Here is a 20982-nt window from a genome sequence, read left to right as displayed (position 1 = left end):
AATAATATTCCATTGTAAATATATACTACATCTTTATCCATTCATCAGTCAATGGACATTTGGGCTGTTTCCATAATTTGGCTATTACAGATAATGCTGCTATAAACATCGGGGTGCATGTTATCCTTTTGAATTAGTATTTTCATGCCCTTTGGGTAAATACGTAGTAGTGCAAATTCTAGATAGTAAGGTAGTTTTGTTTTTAACTGAGCTACCTCCATGTGGCTTTCCAGAGAAGCTGCAGGAGTTTCCATAATCACCAGAAGTGTAAGAGGTATTCCCTATTTCCACATTCTCACCAAGACCTGCTGACACCTGTGTTGTTAACTTTAGCAATTCTGACAGGTGTGAAGTGATGTATCATTGTAGATTTTATTAGCATTTCCCTGATGATCACTGATATTAAGCATCTTTTCACACGTCCCACTGACAGTGTAATAGAGTTCCCTTTTCTTCACGTCCTCGCCAAAACTTTTGTTTCTTGTGTTGTTGATTTTAGCCATTCTGACAGGTGTGAGGTGATATTGTAGTTTTCATTTGTATTTCCCTGATAACGAGTGATGTTGAACATCTTTCATGTGTCTGTTGGCCATCTTATCTTCTTTGGAAAAATGTCTATTCATGCCTTCTGCCTATTTTTAATTGGATTATTTGTTTTTGAGTGTTGAATTTTATGTCTTTAATATATTTTAGGTACTAACCCTTTATCAAATATTTTAGTTGCAAACATCTTCTCCCGTTCTGAATATTGACTTTCAGTTTTGTTGATTGTTTCCTTTGCTGTGTAAAACCTTTTTATTTTGATGTAGTCCCAGGGATTTATTTTTGCCTTTTCTTCCTTTGCCTCAGGAGACATATGTAGAAAAAGTTGCCACAGGAGCTCTCAAAAAGTTACTGCCTATCTCCTCCAGGATTTTATGGTTTCAGGTCTCGCATTTAGGTCTCTAATCCATTCTAAATTTATTTTTGTATGAGATATTGGATAAAGGGCTAGAATACAAAATATATAAAGAACTCACCAAACTCCACACCCCAAAAAACAAATAATCCAGTGAAGAAATGGAAAGAAGACATGAATAGACACTTTTCTAAAGAAGACATCCAGATGGCCAACAGACACATGAAAAGATGCTCAACTTCACTCCTCATCAGGGAAATACAAATCAAAACCACACTCAGATACCACCTCATGCATTCAGAGTGGCTAAAATGAACAAATCAAGAGACTAAAGATGCTGGAGAGGATGTGGAGAAACAGGAACCCTCTTGCATTTTTGGTAGGAATGCAAACTGATGCAGCCGCTCTGGAAAACAGTGTGGATGTTCCTCAAAAAATTAAAAATAGATCTACCTTATGACCCAGCAATAGCACTGCTAGGAATTTGCCCAATTGATACAGGAGTGCTGATGCATAGGGGCACTTGTACCCTAATGTTTATGGCAGCACTTTCAACAATAGCCACATTATGGAAAGAGCCTAAATGTCCATCAACTGACCAATGGATAAAAAATATGTGGTTTATATATACAATGGAATACTACTTGGCAATGAGAAAGAATGAAATCTGGCCATTTGTAGCAACGTGGATGGAACTGGAGAGTATTATGCTCAGTGAAATAAGTCATACAGAAAAAAACAGATACCATATGTTTTCACTCTTGTGTGGATCCGAGAAATTCAGCAGAAGACCATGGGGGAGGGGAAGGGGGAAAAATTTACAGAGAGGGAGAGATGCAAACCATAAGAGACTCTTAAAAACTGAGAACAAACAGGGTTGATGCAGGGTGTGGGAGAGGGGAAAGTGGGTGATGGGCATTGAGGAGGGCACGTAGTGTCTTGAGCACTGGGTGTTGCATGGAAACCAATTTGACAATAAATTATATTTAATATAAAAATAAATGAATAAAAATTACATGGAAAAAATAAATTTATTTTTGTATATGGTGTGAGAAACTAGTACATTTTCATTATTTTGCACGTAGCTATCCAGTTTACCCAAAACCATTTGTTGAAGAGATATTGTTTTTCACATTGGATATTCTTTCCTGCTTTGCCAAAAATTAATTGACTCTAATTTTAGGTTTATTTCTGGATTTTCTATTGTTTTCTATTGATCTTTTTGTTTATTTTTGTGCCAGCACCATACTATTTTGATTACTTCAGCTTTGTAATATAACTTGAATTCAGGAATTATGATGCTTACAGATTTTTTTTTCCCTTTGCAAGGTGACTTTGGCTATTCTGGATCTTTTGTGATCCTATAAAATTGGAAGATAGTTTCCACTAACTTTGAAATATGTTGGTATTTCAATGGGAATTGCATTAAATGTCTAGATTGCTCTGGGTAGTATAAACATTTTAACAATATTTATTCTTCTAATCCAGGAGCATGGAATGTTTTTCCATTTCTTTCTATCATCTTCAATTGCCTTCATCAGTTTTTTACAGTTTTCAGAGTACAGGTCTTTCACCTCTTTGGTTAGGTTGATTCTTAGTGTCTTATTGTTTTTGGTGCAGTTGTAAATGGGATTGTTTTCTTAATTTCTCTTTCTTCTGCTTTATTATTGCTCTATAGAAATGCAACAGATTTTTCTATGTTGATTTTGTATCCTGTGACTTTACTAAATTCGTTCATCAGTCTAGCAGTTTTTTGGTACAGTCTTTCAGGTTTTCTACATATAGTATCATGTCATTTGCAAATAGTGACAGTTTGACTTCTTCCTTGCCGATTTGGATGCTTTTTTTCTTTTTATTGTCTGATTGCTGTGGCTAGGACTTCAAGTACTATCTTGAATGCGAGTGGTGAGAATGGACATCCCTGTCTTATTCCTGGCCATAGAGGAAAAGCTCTCAGTCTTTCTGCATTTAGGATGATATAAACTGTGGGTTTTTAATTTATAGCATGTATTATGTTGAAGTATGTTTCCTCTAAACTGACTTTGTTGAGAGTTTTTATCATGAATGGATGTTGCATTTTGTCAAATGCTTTTTCTGCATCAACTGAAATAATCATATGGTTCTTATCATTTCTTTTATTAATGTGATGCATCAAATTGATTTGCGACTGTTGAACTACACTTGCAACCCAGAAATAAATCCCACTTGATACTAGCCAATGAATTCTTAAAAACATTTTTTACATTTATTTATTTCTGAGAGACAAAGAGAGACAGAGCACAAGTTGTGGAGGGGCAGAGAGAGAATGAGACACAGAATCTGAATCAGGCTCCAGCTCTGAGCTGTCAGCACAGAGCCCAACGTGGAGCTCAAACTCATAAACCTGAGATCATGACCTGAGCCGAAGTTGGACGCCCAACCGACTCAGCCACCCAGGTATCCCTAGCCAATGATTTCTTTAAATTTTTTTGGATTTGGTTTGCTAGTACTTTATTGAGAATTTTTTCATCCATGTCCATTAGGGATATTGGCCTGCAGTTCGTTTTTCGTGGTGTCCTTATCTGTTTTTTTTTTATTTATATATTTAAATTCAAGTTAGTTAACATAGAGTGTAGTATTGGTTTCAGGAGTAGAACCCAGTGATTTATCACTTACATGGAACACCTCATCCTAAAAAGGCCCTCCTTAATACCCATCGCCCATTTAACCCATCCCTCCATCCACCTCCCCTCTAGCAACCCTCAGTTTGTTCTATTTAAGAGTCTCTAATGGTTTGCCTCCCTCTCTGTTTTTATCTTATTTTTTCTTCCCTTCCCCTATGTTCATCTGTTTTATTTCTTAAATTCCACTGATGAGTGAAATAATATATTTATCTTTTTCTGACTGACTTATTTTGCTTAGCATATTACACTCTAGTTCCATCCATTTGTTGCAAATGGTGAGATTTTATTCATTTTGGTTGCTGAATAATATTCATATATATTCATATATATATGCCACTTCTTTATCCATTCATCAGTCGATAAATATTTGGGCTCTTACCATTATTTGGCTATTGTTGGTAGTGCTGCTATAAACATTGGGGTGCATGTGCCCCTTCAAATCAACATTTTTGTAGCCTTTGGATAAATACCTAGTGATGAAATTGCTGGATCATAGAGTAATTCTTTTTAATTTTTTGATGAACCCCCATACTGTTTTCCAGAGTGTCTGCACAAATTTGCATTCCCACCAAAAGTGCAAAAGTGTTCCCCCTTCTCTGCACCCTCACCAACACCTGTTGTTTCCTGAGTTGTTCATTTTTGCCTTTATGATAGATGTGGGGTGGTATCTCATTGTGGTTTTGATTTGTATTTCTCTGATGATGAGTGATGTTGAGCACCTTTTCATTATCTGGTTTTGGTCTCAGAGTAATGCTGGCATCACGGACTGGAAGTGGAAGTTTTCTTTCCTTTTATATTTTTTGTAATAGTTTGAGAAGAGTAGGTGTTAACGCTTCTTTAAATTTTTGATAGAATTCACTTGTGAAGCCATCTGGTCCTGGGCTTTTTCTTTCTTTCTTTCTTTCTTTCTTTCTTTCTTTCTTTCTTTCTTTTTTAAATTTTTTAGTGTTTATTTTTCAGAGACAGAGAGCAAATGGGGGAGGGGCAGAGAGCTAGAGAGAGAGAGAGACAGAATCAGAAGCAAGCTCCAGGCTCCAAGCTATCAGCACAGAGCCCAATGCGGAGCTCGAACCCATGAACTGTGAGATCATGACCTAGGCCAAAGTTGGATGCTCAATGGACTGAGCCACCCAGGCATCCCCCTTTTTTTTATTACTGATTAAATTTCTCTGCAGTCTATCCATATGTTCAAGTTTTCTATTTCTTCATGTTTCGGTTTGGGGAGGTTACATATTTTTAAGAATTTATTCATTTCTTCCAGGTTGTCCAATTGGTTGGCATATTGGTTTTCATAATAATTGTCTTATAATTATTTGTATTTCTGAGGTGTTAGTATTTCTCCTCTCTCAGTTGTGATTTTATTTATTGGAGTCCTTTGTGTTGTCTTTTTGATAAGTCTGGCTAGAGGCTTATCAATTTTAATAATTTTTCCAAGAACCAGCTCTTCGTTTCATTGATCTGTTCTATTGTGTTTTTTTTAGTTTATATGTAATTCATTTCTGTTCTAATCTTTATTATTTCCCTTTTCTTCTTCTGGCTTTAGGCTTCGTTTGTTGTTCTTTTTCCAACCCCTTTAGGAGTAAGGTTAGGTTGTTTGAGATTTTTCTTGCTTCCTCAGGTTGGCCTGTATTGCTATATACTTCTTTCTTAGGACCTCTTTTGCTAAAACCCAAAGGATTTGGACTGTTGTTTTCATTTTTGTTTGTTTCCATTTCTTTATTATTTATTCTTTGATTTTCTGGTTGACCCATTCATTGTTTAGTAGCATGTTGTTTGGCCTTCATGTATTTGTGGTCTTTCCAGAATATTTCTTGTCGTTGCCTTCTAGTTTCATAGTGTTGTCAGAAAAACTGAATTGTATGTCTGCAATCTTTTTGTACTTGTTGATACCTGCTTTTTGACCTAATATGTGATCTATTCTGGAGAATGATCCATGTACACTTAAAAGAATGTGCATTCTGCTGTTTTAGTATGGACCATTCTGAATATAACTATTAAATCCATCTGGTCCAGTGTGTCATTCAAGGCCATTGTTTCCTTCTTCTGTTTAGATGATCTGTCCATTGATGTAAGTGGGGTGTTAAATTCCCTTATTATTGTATTATTATCAATTAGTTCTTTTATGCTTGTTCTTAATTATTTTATATATTTGGGTGCTTTCATGTTATGTGCAGAAATGCTTACAATTGTTTTATCTTCTTGTTGGATTGTCACTCTTATTATTATATAGTACCCTTTTTTGTCTCTTGTTATGGTCTTCTTTCAAAGTCTAGTGTGTCTGATATAAGTATTGCTACTTTGGCTTTCTTTAACATCCATTTACATGATAAGTTTCTGCACCCCCTCACTTTCAATATACAGGTGCCTTTAAAACTAAAATGAGTCTTTTTTAGGCAGCACTTAGATGGGTCTTGTTTTTATACTTTCTGACACACTATGTCTTTTGAATGGAACGTTTAGTCCATTACATTCAAAGTAATTATTGACAGATATGTATTTATTCCCATTTTATTATTCGTTTTGTGATGGTTTCTGAAGTTTTCTCTGATCCTTTCTTGCTTTTTTCTTTCATGTTTTACTGATTTTATTTAGTAATATATTTGGATTTTGTTCTCTTTTTTCTTTGCATGTTTATTAGTGGTTTTAGATATATGGCTAACATTATGTTTGCATATAATCTCTTCTGCAAATAGTATATATTAAGTTGATGGTTATTCAAGTTTGAACACATTGTTTTCTTCTCTCCTCTCCTTGATTTAGGTATATATTATTATATTTTATATCCTTTTTGTGTATGAGTTTCTGACTGCATTTTAAAGAAATATTCGTTTTTACCACTTTTGTGTTTCCTGTCTTTACACTATCACTTTTGGTCTCCCCTTTTCACTCAGTGATACTCCTTTAATATTTCTTTCAGGCCTGTTCTGGTGGTCATGAACTCCATTAGTTTTGTTTGCTTTGTTTGGAAAACTCTATTTCTCCTTCTGTTCTGTAGAGTATTCTTGGCTGCAAATTTTTCCCTTTCAACACATTGAATATACCATGCCACTCCCTTTGCCCTGGAAAGTTTTTGCTGAAAAATCCTCTGATAAATTCATGAGGTTTCCCTCATATGTAACTGTCTTCTTTTGCCTTGCTGTTTTTAAGATTTGTTCTTTGTCACTATATTTTTCCATTTTCATTGTAATATGTCTTGGTGTGGATTTTCTTTTGTAGATTTTGTTGGAGGTTCTCTGTGCCTCCTGGAACTAGATATTTGTTTCCTTTACCAGATTAGGGAAGTTTTCAGTTATTATCTCATCAAATAAATTTTCTTCCCCCTTTCTCTCTTCTTCTTGGACTTTTATAATGCAAATGTTATTTTTCTTGATGGAGTTACTGAGTTCCCTAAGTTTATTCCCATGTTCATAATTCTTTTTCTCTTTTGTTCAGCTAGATTACACTCCATTATTCTGTCTTCTAGGTCACTGATTCGTTCTTCTTCTTCTAGCCTGGTTTTTGTCCCATCAACCATGTTTCTGACATCATTTATTGAGCCCTTTATCTCTGATATGTTATTCCTTACCTCTGTGTTAATGGTCTCACTGCTGCCTTCCATACTTTTCTCAAAACCAGTGAGTATCTTTATGATCATTACCTTAAATTATCTATTAGGCATGTTACTTATATCTGTTTCACTTAGGTCTCTGACTGTGGCCTTGTTATATTCTTTCAAATGGGATAAATTTCTGTCTTCTCATTTTGTGTAAGTCCCTTTGCCCACTTCTGTCTGTTGGAAAAGTCAGCTACATCTGCTGCTCTTGAAGGGATGACGTTATGAAGAAGAGAACCTGTAGTGCCCTGCAGTGTAGTGTTCCCTGAGCCCCAGCACTTGGTGCTTCATGGAATGTCTCAAATATATGTTGCATTGCATGTGCTCTGCACTTGTGTCCTGGCCACTTTGTCTCTCGGTCCAGTCATTTGCAGTGGCTTTTTCAATGTTGTGGACAGTGTTTTTTCCCTTACCTGAATGTGATGAGTTTTAACTACCTGTCCTCTTGTCTGCTTGTGAAATGAGAACTGTTGCCACATCCGCTGAAACTAAGGCCCTGCAAAAGTCCCAGGTTGGGAGATGCAGTTTAGGCTGGGGTTTGGGCCATTATTCAGGGGGAGGGGGCCAGACATGCTAGCTCTGAGGCAAGTATGACTTGGAAAGGTGTTTCCACTGGAGTGCAAGTGGTGTGGCTTGGCGTAATCAAGTTAAGTATCAAGTGTGGGCACTCTCCTGGTTCCTGCAGGCAGTCCTGTGCTGCTTATGCTTATGTTTATGCTTATGGACAGGGAGGAAAATAGCCCATGCCTGTTCCTTTGTTCCTGGAGAGGTCTCTCTAAGATTGTTGCTTTTCTGGGACACTCTCTGAGAAGAGCAAATAACTTCTCTACTGTGTAATCCAGTCACTCTTTATATTCCTTTTTCCATACTGTGTGTCCATGGGCTGTTTCCCTGCATCTCTCCAAGAGTAGTGAAATGACCTCCAGGCTCTCCCTGAGTCAAGTTTACTGACCATTAAAATTCTACACTTTAAATTTTTCAGAAGATGATGAAGCAGCATGGAGACTCTAGCTTGACTCATCCCTGAAATGCAGCTAGATCACCACCAAACCATTTTGCACACCTATGAAATTGATCTGAGGATTAACACAATAATTTGCATACCTTGAGCCATAGAACTTGGCATATACATGGTGTGCAGAGGTGAACTGGGGGAGAGAAAAGCTGCGGAGGGTAGGAAGTTGTTTTTGCAGAGAGAGGGCAGAGAAAATCAAGGAGGAGAGTGTGGCAAATCAGGATTGTGAAAGAAAAGCACTCTTCCTGAAAGTAGCTGGATAGAAAGACCATGAATACTTGGAGATTAAACAACATCCTACTAAAGAATGAAAGTGTTAACCAATAAATTAAAAAGTAAATTAAAAAGTACATGGAAGCCAATGAAAATGAAAACATGACAACCCAAAACCTCTGAGATGCAGCAATGGTAACTATAAGAGTAAAATATATAACAATCCAGACCTTCCTAAAGAAGGAAGAAAGGTCTCAAATACACAACCTAACCATACACCTAAAGGAGCTGGGGAAAGAACATTAAATAAAACCCAAAACCAACAGAAAAAGGAAAATGATAAGGATTGGAGCAGAAATTAATGATATCAAAATTTAAAAAGAACAAATCAATGAAACCAGGAGATGGTTCTTTAAAAGAATTAACAGAATTGATAAACACCTAAGCAGACTTATCAAAAAGAAAAATGATAGTACCCAAATAAAAATCACGAATGAAAGAGGAGAGATCACCACCAACACTTAAGAAATACAAACATTAATAAGAGAATATTATGAGCAATTATATGCCAACAAATTGGGCAATCTGGAAGAAATGGAAAAATTCCTAGAAACATATAAACTACCAAAACTGAAACAGGAAGAAATAGAAAATTGAGCACACCCATAACCATTAAGAAAATTGATAATGGTTATGTAATCAAAAATCTCCCAACAAGAGTCCAAGGCTGCATGGCTTTCCAGGGGAATTCTACCAAACATTTAAAGAAGAGTTAACACCTATTCTTTTGAAGCTGTTCCAAAAAAGAGAAGTGGAATGAAAACTTCCAAATTCATTCTAGAGGCCAGCATTACCTTGATGTCAAAACCAGACAAAAACCATGCTAAAAAGGAGAATTACAAACCAATATCCCTGATGAAACTCAATTCCAAAATTCTCAACAAGTTACTAGCCAACCGGATCTAACAATACATTAAAAGAATTATTCACCAAGATCAAGTGGGATTTATTCCTGGGATGGAGGACTTGTTCATTATCTGCAATGAATGATACATCACATTTAAAAAAAAATGATAAAAACCACATGGTCCTCTCAATAGATGCAGAGAAAGTATTTGACAAAATAAAGCATCCTTTCTTGATAAAAGCCCTCAAGAAAGTAGGGATAGAAGGATCATACCTCGAGATCATAAAAGCCATATATGTAAGACCCACCGTTAATATCCTCAATGGTGAAAAGCTGAGAGCATTCCCCCTAAGGTCAGGAACAGAACAAGGATATATACTCTCACCACTGTTATTCAGCATAGTGTTGGAAGTGCTAGCTTCAGCAATCAGACAACACAAAGAAATAAAAGACATCAAAATCAGCAAGGAGGAAGTCAAACTTTCACTCTTTGCAGACAACATAACATTTTACATGGAAAACCCAAAAGATTCCACCAAAAAGCTTCTAGAACTGATAGATGAATTCAGCAAAGTCACAGGATATAAAATCAATGTAAAAAAATGGTTGCATTTCTATATGCCAATAATGAAGCAACAGAAAGAGAAATCAAAGAGTTGATCCCATATATGATTGCACCAAAACCCATAAAATACCTAATAATAAACCCAACCAAAGAGGTGAAAAATATATACACTGAAAACTATAGAAAGCTTATGAAAGAAATTGAAGAAGACACACACAAAAATGGAAACATTCCATGCTCATGGATTGAAAGAACAAATATTGTTAACATGTTGATACTACCCAAAGCAATCTACATATTCAATGCAATCCCTATCAAAATAACACCAGCATTCTTCACAGAGATAGAACAAACAATCCTAAAATTTGTATGGAACCAGAAAAGACCCTGAATAGCCAAAGCAATCCTAAGAAAGAAAATCAAAACTGGAGGCATCACAAGTCAGACTTCAGCTGTATTACAAAGCTGTAATCATCAAGACTGTATGGTACTGGCAAAAAATAGACACATAGATAAATAGAACAGCATAGAGAACCCAGAAATGGACCCACAAATGTATGACCAACTCATTTTCAACATAGAAGGAAAGAATATTCAATGGAAAAATATAGTCTCTTCAGTAAATGGTGTTCAGAAAACGGGAGAGTGACATGCAGAAGAATGAACCTGGACCACTTTCTTACACCATACACAAAAGTGAACTCAAAATGGATTAAAGACCTAAACGTAAGACAGGAAGCCATCAAAATCTAGAGGAGAAAACAGGCAACAACCTCTTTGACCTCGGCTGCAGCAACTTCTTATTTGACATGTCTCCATAAGCAAGGAAAACAAAAGCAAAAATGAACTACTGGGCCCTCATCAAGATAAAAAAACTTCTGCCCAGAGAAGGAAACAATCAACAAAACTAAAAGGCAACTGATGGAATGGGAGAAGATATTTGCAAGTGACATATCAGATAAAGGGGTTAGTATCCAAAATCTATAAAGAACTTATAAATATCAACAATGAAAGCACAAATAATCCAGTGAATAAATGGGCAAAATATATGAATAGACACTTGTCCAAAGAAGACATCCAGATGACTAACAGACACATGAAAACATGCTCGACAACACTAATCATCAGGGAAATACAACCACAATGAAATATCAGCTCACCCCTGTCAGAATGGCTAAAATTAACAACACAGGCAACAACATATGTTGGCAAGGATGTGGAAAAGGAGGAAACCATTTGCACAGCTGGTGGGAACCCTTTTTGCACAAACTGGTGCAGCCACTCTGGAAAACAATACAGAGGTTCCTCAAAAAATTAAAAATAGAACTACCCTAGGACTCTAGGTATTTATCCAAAGGATACAGGAGTGCTGTTTTGAAGAGGCACATGCACCCCAATGTTGTTTTTTTAATTTTTTTTAATCTTTATTTTTGAGAGAGAGAGAGACAGAGTGCGAGTGGGGAAGGGGCAAAGCCAGAGGGAAACACAGAATCTGAGACAGGCTCCAGGCTCTGAGCTGTCAGCACAAAGCCTGACATGGGGCTGGAACTCACGAACTGCGAGATCATGACCTGAGCCAAAGTCAGACACTTAACCAACTGAGCCACCCAGGTGCCCCTACACCCCAATGTTTATAGCAGCACATTGACAGTAGCCAATGTATGGAAAGAGCCCAAATGTTCATCGACTGATGAATGCATAAAGAAAATGTGGTATATATATATATATATATATATATATATATAATCAACAACGTGGATGGAACTAGAGTGTATTATGCTAAGGTAAATAAGTCAGTCAGAGAAAGACAAATATCATATGACTTCACTCATATGTGGAGTTTAAGATACAAACCAGATGAACATAAGGGAAGGGAAGCAAATCTAATATAAAAACAAATTGGGAGATAAACCTTAAGAGACTCTTAAACACAGAGAACAGTCACCAGAGGGGTTTGGGTGGGGGAATAGGCTAAATAGGGTATGGGCATTACGGAGGGCACTTGTTGGAATGAGCACTGGGTGTTATACATAAGTGATGAATCACTAAATTCTATTCCTGAAATCATTATTACACTGTATGTTAACTAGGATTTAAATTTTAAGAATATATTAAAAATTATTTACATGATGGCTGGCATATTATAAGTCTGTTAAAATTTTCTATTTCTTCCTGTTTTAGTTTCTAGGAATTAATCCTTTCTTCCAGATTGCCCATTTTGTTGGCATATAATTTTTCATAATATCCTCTTATGACGGTTTGCATTTCTAGGGTGTTGGTTGTGATCTCTTCTCTTTCATTAGTGATTTTATTTATTTGGATCATGTCTTTTCTTTTTGATAAGTCTGAGTAGGGGGTTATCAATATTATTAATTCTTTCAACAAACCAGCTCCTAGTTTCATTTATTTGTTCTATTGTTGTTTTTCTTTCTATGTCATTTATTTCTGCTCTAATCTTTATTATTTCCTTTCTTCTGCTGAATTTTATTTGCTGTTCCTTTTATAGCTCCTTAAGATGTAAGGTTAGTTTGTGTATTTGAGACTTTTCTTGCTCCTTGAGGTAGACCTGTATTGAAGTACACTTCCCTCTTAGGACTTCCTTTGCGTCATCCCAAAGTTTTTTGTCTGCCATGTTTTCATTTCCAATTTCTTCCATGTATTTTTTATTTCTTTTTTAGTTTTCTCATTACCCCCATTCATTCTTTAGTCTCTATGTATTTGTGGTCTTTCCAAATTTTTTTTTCTTGTGGTTGACTTCAGATTTTATAGCATTGTGATCAGAAAATATGCATGGCATGATTTCAGTCTTTTTGTACTGATTGAGGCCTGGTTTGTGACCTATTATATGATTTGTTCTGGAAAATGTTCCATGTGCACTCAAAAGGAGTGTGTATTCTGCTGCTTTCAGATGAAACGTCTGAATATATGTTTAGTCCATCTGGTCCCGGGTGTCACTCAAAGCCACTGTTTCCTTTTTGATTTTCTGCTTAGATGATTGCCCCATTACTGTAAGTGGAGTGTTAAAGTTCTCTACTATTATTTTATTATTATCTATGAGTTTCTTTTGTTTGTTATTAACCAATTTATATGTGTGGTTTTCCAAGTTGGGGCATAAATGTTTACAACTGTTAGATCCTTTTGATGGATAGACACCTTAGTTATGATATAATGCTTTCTTCATTTCTTGTCAGTCTTTCTTTTAAAATCTAGATTGTCTGATATAAGTATGGCTACTCCAGCTTTCTTGTGGTGTCTTTTAGCATGATAAATTGTTCTCCATCCCCTCACTTTCCATCTGCAGATATCTTTAGGTCTCAAGTGAATCTCTTATAGGAGGCATATAGATGGTTCTTGTTTTTTTTATCCATTCTGATAGTACGTATGTGTTTTGATCTGACCATTTAGTCCATTTACTTTCACAGTTATTATTGAAAGATAAGAAGTTAGTGCCATTTTGTTACCTGTAAAGTTGGTATTTCTGGTGATGTTCTCTTCCTTTCTAGTCTTTATTGCTTTTGGTATTTTTTCCCTCACTCAAAGAGTCTGCTTTAATATTTCTTGCAAGGCTCATTTAGTGGTCATGAACTCCTTTAGTTTTTGTTTGTCTGGGAAACTTTGTCTCTTCTTCTATAACAGAAAACCACAAACAAAATGGCAATATTAAATCACTCACTATGAACAATTACTTTAAATACAAGTGGATTAAATCCCCCAATCCCTGGAAGAAAGGATTAAAAAAGAAGATCCAAAAATAGGCTGTTTATAAGAAATTCACTTTAAATTTCAAGATATAGGAGAAGATGATGGTGGCCAAGTAGGATCCTAGGCTTATCTCAGCCCACAAACGCAACTAGATAACTATCAAGTCACACTAAATACCTCATAAATTGACCTGAAGACTGACAAAACAAACCCCAACAAACTAAAGAGAGACAAGAAGCCACGTTCAAGAAAGTAGGAAATGTGAACACATATGGTTTAGGGAAGAAATGGATCATGGGTGCTCAGGAGGGGAGGTAGCTGTGGTCATGGAGAAGGGTGTAATAGAAAGGAGTATACAGAGGAGTGCACAAGGAGAACATTTCCCCAAAGCCATTGGCTTGGAAAATGAGAAGGGCTGAATTTCATGAGTTCTTTCAAACAGCAGGGCTTAAAGCCTGGAGACTTAATGGTCAGCAGGCTTGTCTGGGATAAAGCCTGGAAAGCACAGCCTTATTCCTGGAGAGAAGGCAAGAAAACAACTTGGGGACATAGAGTGTGGAAACAGTGATCTGAAGAATGCCCGCAGACCACAGGAGGGAAATCATTCACTATTCTAGGAGAATTTCAGTTAGCAACAACACTCACAGAGATGCCTCACTGGATACAAGGTGATGGCTGGTGCCATTTTCCTCCCTTGACCTTCAGCATAAGCACAGAGCCACCTGAGGAAAGCAGTTCAGCATGGACACTGGCTGCCTAAATTGTTTACACCAATCCTCACCTCACTGTTCTCTGACAGGACTGTTTTTCTCAGTCAAACTCAGTCTCAGCATAGTGAGCCCCTCCCCTGGAAGACTAGCACAAACCTCATCCCCCATCATGTATCATAACCAGAGAGTTCTGCATGGCCTCAGTTCTAGTGGAAGTAGTTTCAGGTCTCATTTCACAAGCATACCAGAGCGCACCTTATCAAAACTTGTCACGTTTGGACCAGGGACAAACTTTCCACAGCAGGCAAAGAGAACTTCTGCAGATGACTGGCCAAAAGGATATAGCAGCCTGAACACAACAGGAGACCACAAACGGTACACACCAGAGACAGACTCTGAAGCTCCAGGCCCTGGGCAGTACATGACTTCTTCTTCAAAATGCCATTACTTTCAGGAGCAAGAGACATAACTGGCTTTTTGAACACAGAAAAGAAGGGAGAGACTTAGATAAAATGGAAATCCAGAAGAATTTATCCCAAATGAAGGAACAAGGTAAGGCCACGACCAGAAAACTAAGAAAAACAGATGGAAGTAACATGCCTGATGGAGAATTTAAAGCAACAATTATAAGAATATTCACTGGGTTTGAGAAAAGAATAGAAGACATCAGTGAGACACCACAGTGATAAAAGAGTTTAAAAAGAATCAGTCAGGGGGAGGAGTTAAGATGTCAGAGCATTAGAGGGCCCCTATGCTTGCCCCATTTCTTAAAACAGCTAGATAAATATCAAATCATTCTTAACACCCAAGTAATCTATGTGAATGCTGAGAGAACAAATTGCAGTTTGTTCATGGAAGGTAGGAGGTGTAGAGACATGATTCTGGGAAGAAAAGAACCACAGGTTCTGTAGAAGGGTGGGAGCCTTGATCACAGGAGAGGAAAGAGAAACAGAGAGAAGGCATTGTGCAGGGATTGCACAAGAGAAACACTTCCCCAAAGCCACTGGCTGGGAAAACTATAGCGGCTGATTATTTCAAGATTTTACAACCAATGGAGCTCAAATATGGAAGCTTAGAAGTCTGAGCCACAGGTGTGTGGAGCCTGGTTGGCATACTGGTGCTCCTCCTTCCTGTAGGGAAGGAGGACAGAGACCCTGGGGTGGACAGCGTGGTTTGCGGACCCCATTGGTTGCACTGGGAGAGACAGCTCCCTTTCTTAGAGTGCATTTGGGAGATGTGGCATGGCCTCTCGGAAATAAAGAGCTAGTGGGTGCCAATGTGCTGCTCCAATCATTGCCATAGGAATGAAAACCCCCGCTGATGGCAGCAAGCTGGGTGCCAGCTTTTTGCTGGGCTTTACCATAAACTCCAAGCCCCTGTGTGATTCTACAACTTTTTGTGGAAAAAAACATCACAAGCTACAGCATGATGAGACCCTCCCCCAGAGGATCAGTGCATGTTTGTGCCACACAGGGTCCCTATAATTTGGAATTTTGAAACCCAGCCATTATGCCTGAGATAAAACACAGGAGTACTGTGCCATGTGACAGGCAAACAGCTTGGATACAGACAGGGTAAAGGCAGAGATCTGACAGAAGCTGTGGATACAAGAAGAGACATTGTTCAGAAGGAATAGAAAATAAGAACAGATCCATAAACAGCAAAGAAATTCAATCAGTAATCAATAATTTCCCAACAAATAAAACTCCAGTTGGGAAAATTTGACAGACATGTAGAAGAATTAACCTGGGCCACTTTCTTACACCATACACAAAAATAAACTCAAAATGGATGAAAGACCTAAATGTAACAGGAAACCATCAAAATCCTAGAGGAGAAAACGATCAACAACCTCTTTCACCTCAGTCACAACAACTCATTAGTGGACATGTCTCCAGAGACAAGGGAAACAAAAGCAAAAATAAACTATTGGCACCTCATCAAGATAAAAAACTTCTGCACAGTGAAGGAAACAATCAACAAAACTAAAAGACAACCGATGGAATGGGAGAAGATATTTACAAATGACATATCTGATAAAGGGTTAGTATCCATGATGAGCAATGATTCAAGAATTCTTAATAAGATACTAGCAAATTGAATCCAACAGTACTTTAAAACAACTATTCCAGTCGGTTGGGCTTCGACTTTGGCTCAGGTCATGATCTCGCAGCTATGGGTTCAAGCCCCGCGTCGGGCTCTGTGCTGGCAGCTTGGAGCCTGGAACCTGCTTCGGATTCTGTGTCTCCCTCTCTCTCTCTGTCCCTACCTCACTTGTGCTCTGCCTCTCTCTCTCAAAAAGAAATAAACATTAAAAAAATTTTTTTAAAAATTATTCCACACAATCTAATGGGATTTATTCCTGGGCTGCAGAGGTGGTTCAATATTCATGAGTCAGTCAACACGATGCACCATATTAATAAAAGAAAGGAAAAAAACATATGATCTTCTCAATAGGTGCAGAAAAAGCATTTGACAAAGTACAGCCTCCATTCTTCATAAAAACCTTCAGCAATGTGAGGATAGATGGAACATACCTCATCATCATAAAGGCCATATATGAAAGACCCACAGCTAATATCATCCTCAACGGGGAAAAACTGAGGACTTTTCCCCTAAGGTCAGGAACAAGACAGGGATATTCACCTTCAGCATTGTTATTTAATACAGTACTGTAAACCCTAACCTCAGCAATCAGACAACAAAAAGAAATAAAAGGCATCCCAATTGTCAAGGAAGAAGTCACATTCCCATCACTCCCACATGACATGAGTGACATGACATGTTGAAAACCCAAAAGACTCCACCAAAAAATTACTAGAACTGATACACAAATTGAGCAAAATCAGTGTACCAAAATCTGTTGCCTTTTCTAGACACCAATAATGAAGCAGCAGAAAAAGAAATAAAGGAATCGATCCCATTTATAATTGCACCAAAAACAATGATACCTAGGAATAAACCTAACCAATGAGGTAAAAGATCTATATTCTGAAAACTACAGAACACTAATGAAAGAATGGCACAATGGCACTAATTGATGATGGCACAATGAAATGGAAAAACATTCCATACTCAATGATTGGAAGACAAATATTGTTAAAATGTCAATATTACCTAGAGCAAGCTACACATTTAATCAAATCCCTATCAAATTACCACCAGCATTTTTCCCAGAGCTAGAACAAACCATCCTAAATTTTTTATGGAACCACAAAAGACCCTTAATAGACAAATCAATCTGAAAAAGAAAACTAAAGCTGGAAGCATCATGATTTGGGACTTCAAACTATGTTACAAAGTTACAGTCATCAAGACAGTATGGTACTGGCACAAAAACAGACATAGATCAATAGAACAGAATAGAAAACCCAGAAATGGGCCAACAACTATATGGTCAACTAATTTTTGACAAAGCAAGAAAGAATATCCAATGGGGAGAAAAAGACAGTCTCTTCAACAAATGGTTCTGGGAAAATTGGACAGCAACATGCAGAAAAAATGGGCTGAGCCAGCTTGCACTCCACACACTGGGTATTCTCTTCTTCCTGTGCTGGTTAGCTATGGCGGCTGTGAAGACTCTGAACCCCAAGGCCGAGGTGGCCAGAGCTCAGGTGGCACTGGTAGTCAACATTAGCACAACCCCAGGGGCTGCACTACGTGCTGAGGACCAACTTGAGGACTAAGGGCACCATGAAGATGCTTGTTTCTGGTGCTGGAGACATCAAGCTTACTAAAGATGGCGATGTGCTGCTTTATGAAATGCAAATTCGGCACACAGCAGCCTCCTTAATAGCCAAAGTAGCAATAGCCCAGGAGGACATAACTGGTGACATAACATTCAATGTCCTAATCATTGGAGAACTAATGAAACAAGCAGATCTCTACATTTCTGAAGGTCTTCATCTTAGAATAATAACAGAAGAATTTGAAGATGCACTGGAAAGGGCACTTCAGTTTTTGGAACTAGTCAAAGTAAGCAAAGAAATGGACATAGAACACTTCTAGATGTGGCCAGAACTTCTCTACGTACTAAAATGCATGCTGAACTTACTGATATCTTACAGAGGCTGTGATGGGTTCCATTTTGTCCATTAAAAAACAAGATGAATCCATTGACCTCTTCATGGTTGAGATCATGGAGATGAAACATAAATCTGAAACTAATACAAGCTTAATCAGAGGTCTTGTTTTGGACCATAGGGCACCGCAATCTGATATAAAAAAAAAAAGAGTAGAAGATGCATACATCCTCATGCATGCATACATCCTCATGCAATGTGTCATTAAAATATGAAAAACAGAAGTGAATTGTGGGTTTTTTACAAGAGTACAGAAGAGAGAGAAAAACTCGTAAAAGCAGAAAGAAAACTCATTGAAGATAGAGTTTAAAAAAATACTAGAACTGAAAAATAAAGTTTGTGGTGATTCAAATAAGGAATTTGTTTTTAATAGTCAAAAGGGAATTGACCCCTTTTCTTTAGATGCTCTTGCAAAACAAGGCATAGTAGCTCTGTGTAGAGCTAAAACAAGAAATACGGAAAGGCTGATTTTTGCTTGTGGTGGAGTAGCTCTAAAAATTCTTGTTGACCTAAATCCTGATTGTTTGGGACATTCAAGCTTGTCTATGAGTTTACATTGTGAAAAGAGAAATTCACCTTTATTGAGAAATGTAACAATCCTCGCTCTGCCACATTCTTAGTCAAAGGACCAAAAAAGCATACATCATTCAAATCAAAGATGCAAAAGAGATGGCTTGAGGGCTTTTAAAAATGTTACTCATGATGGCTGTGTAGTTCCAGATGCTGGTGCAACGGAAGTAGCAGTGGCAGAATCCTTGATTAAATATAAGCCCAGTGTAAATGGCAGGGTCCAACTTGGAGTGCAAGCACTTGCTGATGTATTGCTCATTATTCCCAAGGTTCTTGCTCAGAACTCTGGTTTTGACCTTCAGGAAACACTAGTTAAAGTTCAAGCAGAACATTAAGAATCAGGTCAACTTGTGGATGTGGACTTGAACACAAGTAAGCCACTGGTACCAGCTGAAATAGACATATGGGATAACTATTGTGTAAAGAAACAGATTCTTCATTCCTGCACTGTGATTGCCACCAACATTCTCCTGGTTGATGAGATCATGAAGCTGGAATGTCTTCTCTAAATGGTTGGATTGAACTTCCCTTGTGTCATCAGTATCATTAAGACTACAAGGTGATCCTAAGAATATAGCTATGGAATTTTCGTCCAAGCTTCAAATGATTTTCAAAAGCATTTTCTTTTTCCATATGAAAAAGAAAACATTGGCACTCAAGTTCTGAAATTCTGAAATTATAATTACAGTATTTTTTAAAATTTCACTGCAGTGCACAAACATTAAGCAGGCTGTTTTCACCCAATGAACAGGATGTTTTGCTTTAGCTTCAGTGATCTAAAAGTATTATGTTAGACAAGTGTACATTATCTACCTTGTTATTAAATGTTCCTTGAAAAAAACTTTAATGGTTTAATAATTTCTTCTAATGGATGATTTTTAATGTATCCAATAGCTCCCTACTGTCACACTTGTAAGTTTTTATGCAAATATAAATAATACTTAAAGTAACTTAAGATTTTGAAAGCATCCATGTTTCTTTAGTATAAATTCCTATGAGTAAAACTATTGGATCATTTGTTTGGACTTTTGATGCTTTTGAAGTACCTTTGCTAAAATGCTCCCCAGAAAAGTTGTACTGGGCAGAAAAATGGGTGAAGTATAGGCAAGGGTGTTGAATAAACTGAAAGTATGAAGAGAGAAGACTATAAATAGAGGAGACAGAGGTAAAAACACCATTAAAGGCATGGGGGTTAGAGGACAGGAGATTTTCACGTAGAATGTGTTTTCACACTCCTGCACCTATGCTTATCCTGAAATACCCATTCATCCCAAACTCTCCAGTGCCATCTTTCTCTCACCCAAGTTACTGATCTTTCCCATCTGTTTCCATAAAATTGTTTTCATAGTTGGTATATCTCCACAGCCCTTGACAGTGAAGTTGTGTGCTGCAAAGCTTTGTATTTTAGAGGCTTGGCAGTTGCCTACAATGAATGTGCAATAAATGTTAAAACAAAACCTTTAAAAAAATGCAGAAAAATAAAACTGGACCACTTTCTTCCACCATACACCAAAATAAATCCAAAATGGATGAAATACCTAAATGTGAGACAGGAAACCATCCAAATCCTAGATGAGAACATAGGCACCAACATCTCTGACCTTGACTGTAGCAACTTCTTACTAGATATGCTGCCAGAGTCAAGGGAAACAAAAGCAAAAATGAACTATTTAGATTTCATCAAGATAAAAATATTCTGTACAGCAAAGGAAACTATCAACACAACTAAAAGACAGCCTATGAAATGGCATATATGATAAATGGTTAGTGTCCAAAATCTATAAAGAACTTACAAAACTCAACACCCCAAAAAACAAATAATCCAGTGAATAAATGGGCAAGAGACACGAATGGACACTTTTCCAAAGAAGTCATCCAGATGGCTAACATACACATGAAAAGATGCTCAACATCACTCATCATCAGAGAAATACAAATCAAAACCACAATGAGATACCACCTCATGTCTGTCAGAATAGCTAAAATTAACAACTCAGGAAACACCAGATATTGGCAAGGATGTGGAGAAAGAGGAACTCTTTTGCACTGTTGGTGGGAATGCAAA

General features: G+C 37.3%; 2 pseudogenes; one reads left to right on the top strand and one right to left on the bottom strand.

Moving 5' to 3' along the window:
* LOC145713770 (nascent polypeptide-associated complex subunit alpha pseudogene) overlaps nt 1-14688 on the bottom strand; it is a 66772-nt pseudogene extending 52084 nt beyond the window's left edge.
* A 3140-nt stretch (nt 14689-17828) lies between these two features.
* Nucleotides 17829-19467, top strand: LOC145713769 (T-complex protein 1 subunit zeta pseudogene; annotated as a pseudogene).
* Nucleotides 19468-20982: the final 1515 nt, after the last annotated feature.

The sequence above is a fragment of the Panthera onca genome, chromosome X, assembly GCF_046562875.1.
Source record: "Panthera onca isolate mPanOnc1 chromosome X, mPanOnc1 haplotype 2, whole genome shotgun sequence".
NCBI classification, from domain to species: domain Eukaryota; kingdom Metazoa; phylum Chordata; class Mammalia; order Carnivora; family Felidae; genus Panthera; species Panthera onca.
This window is presented reverse-complemented; position numbering and strand designations above follow the sequence as displayed.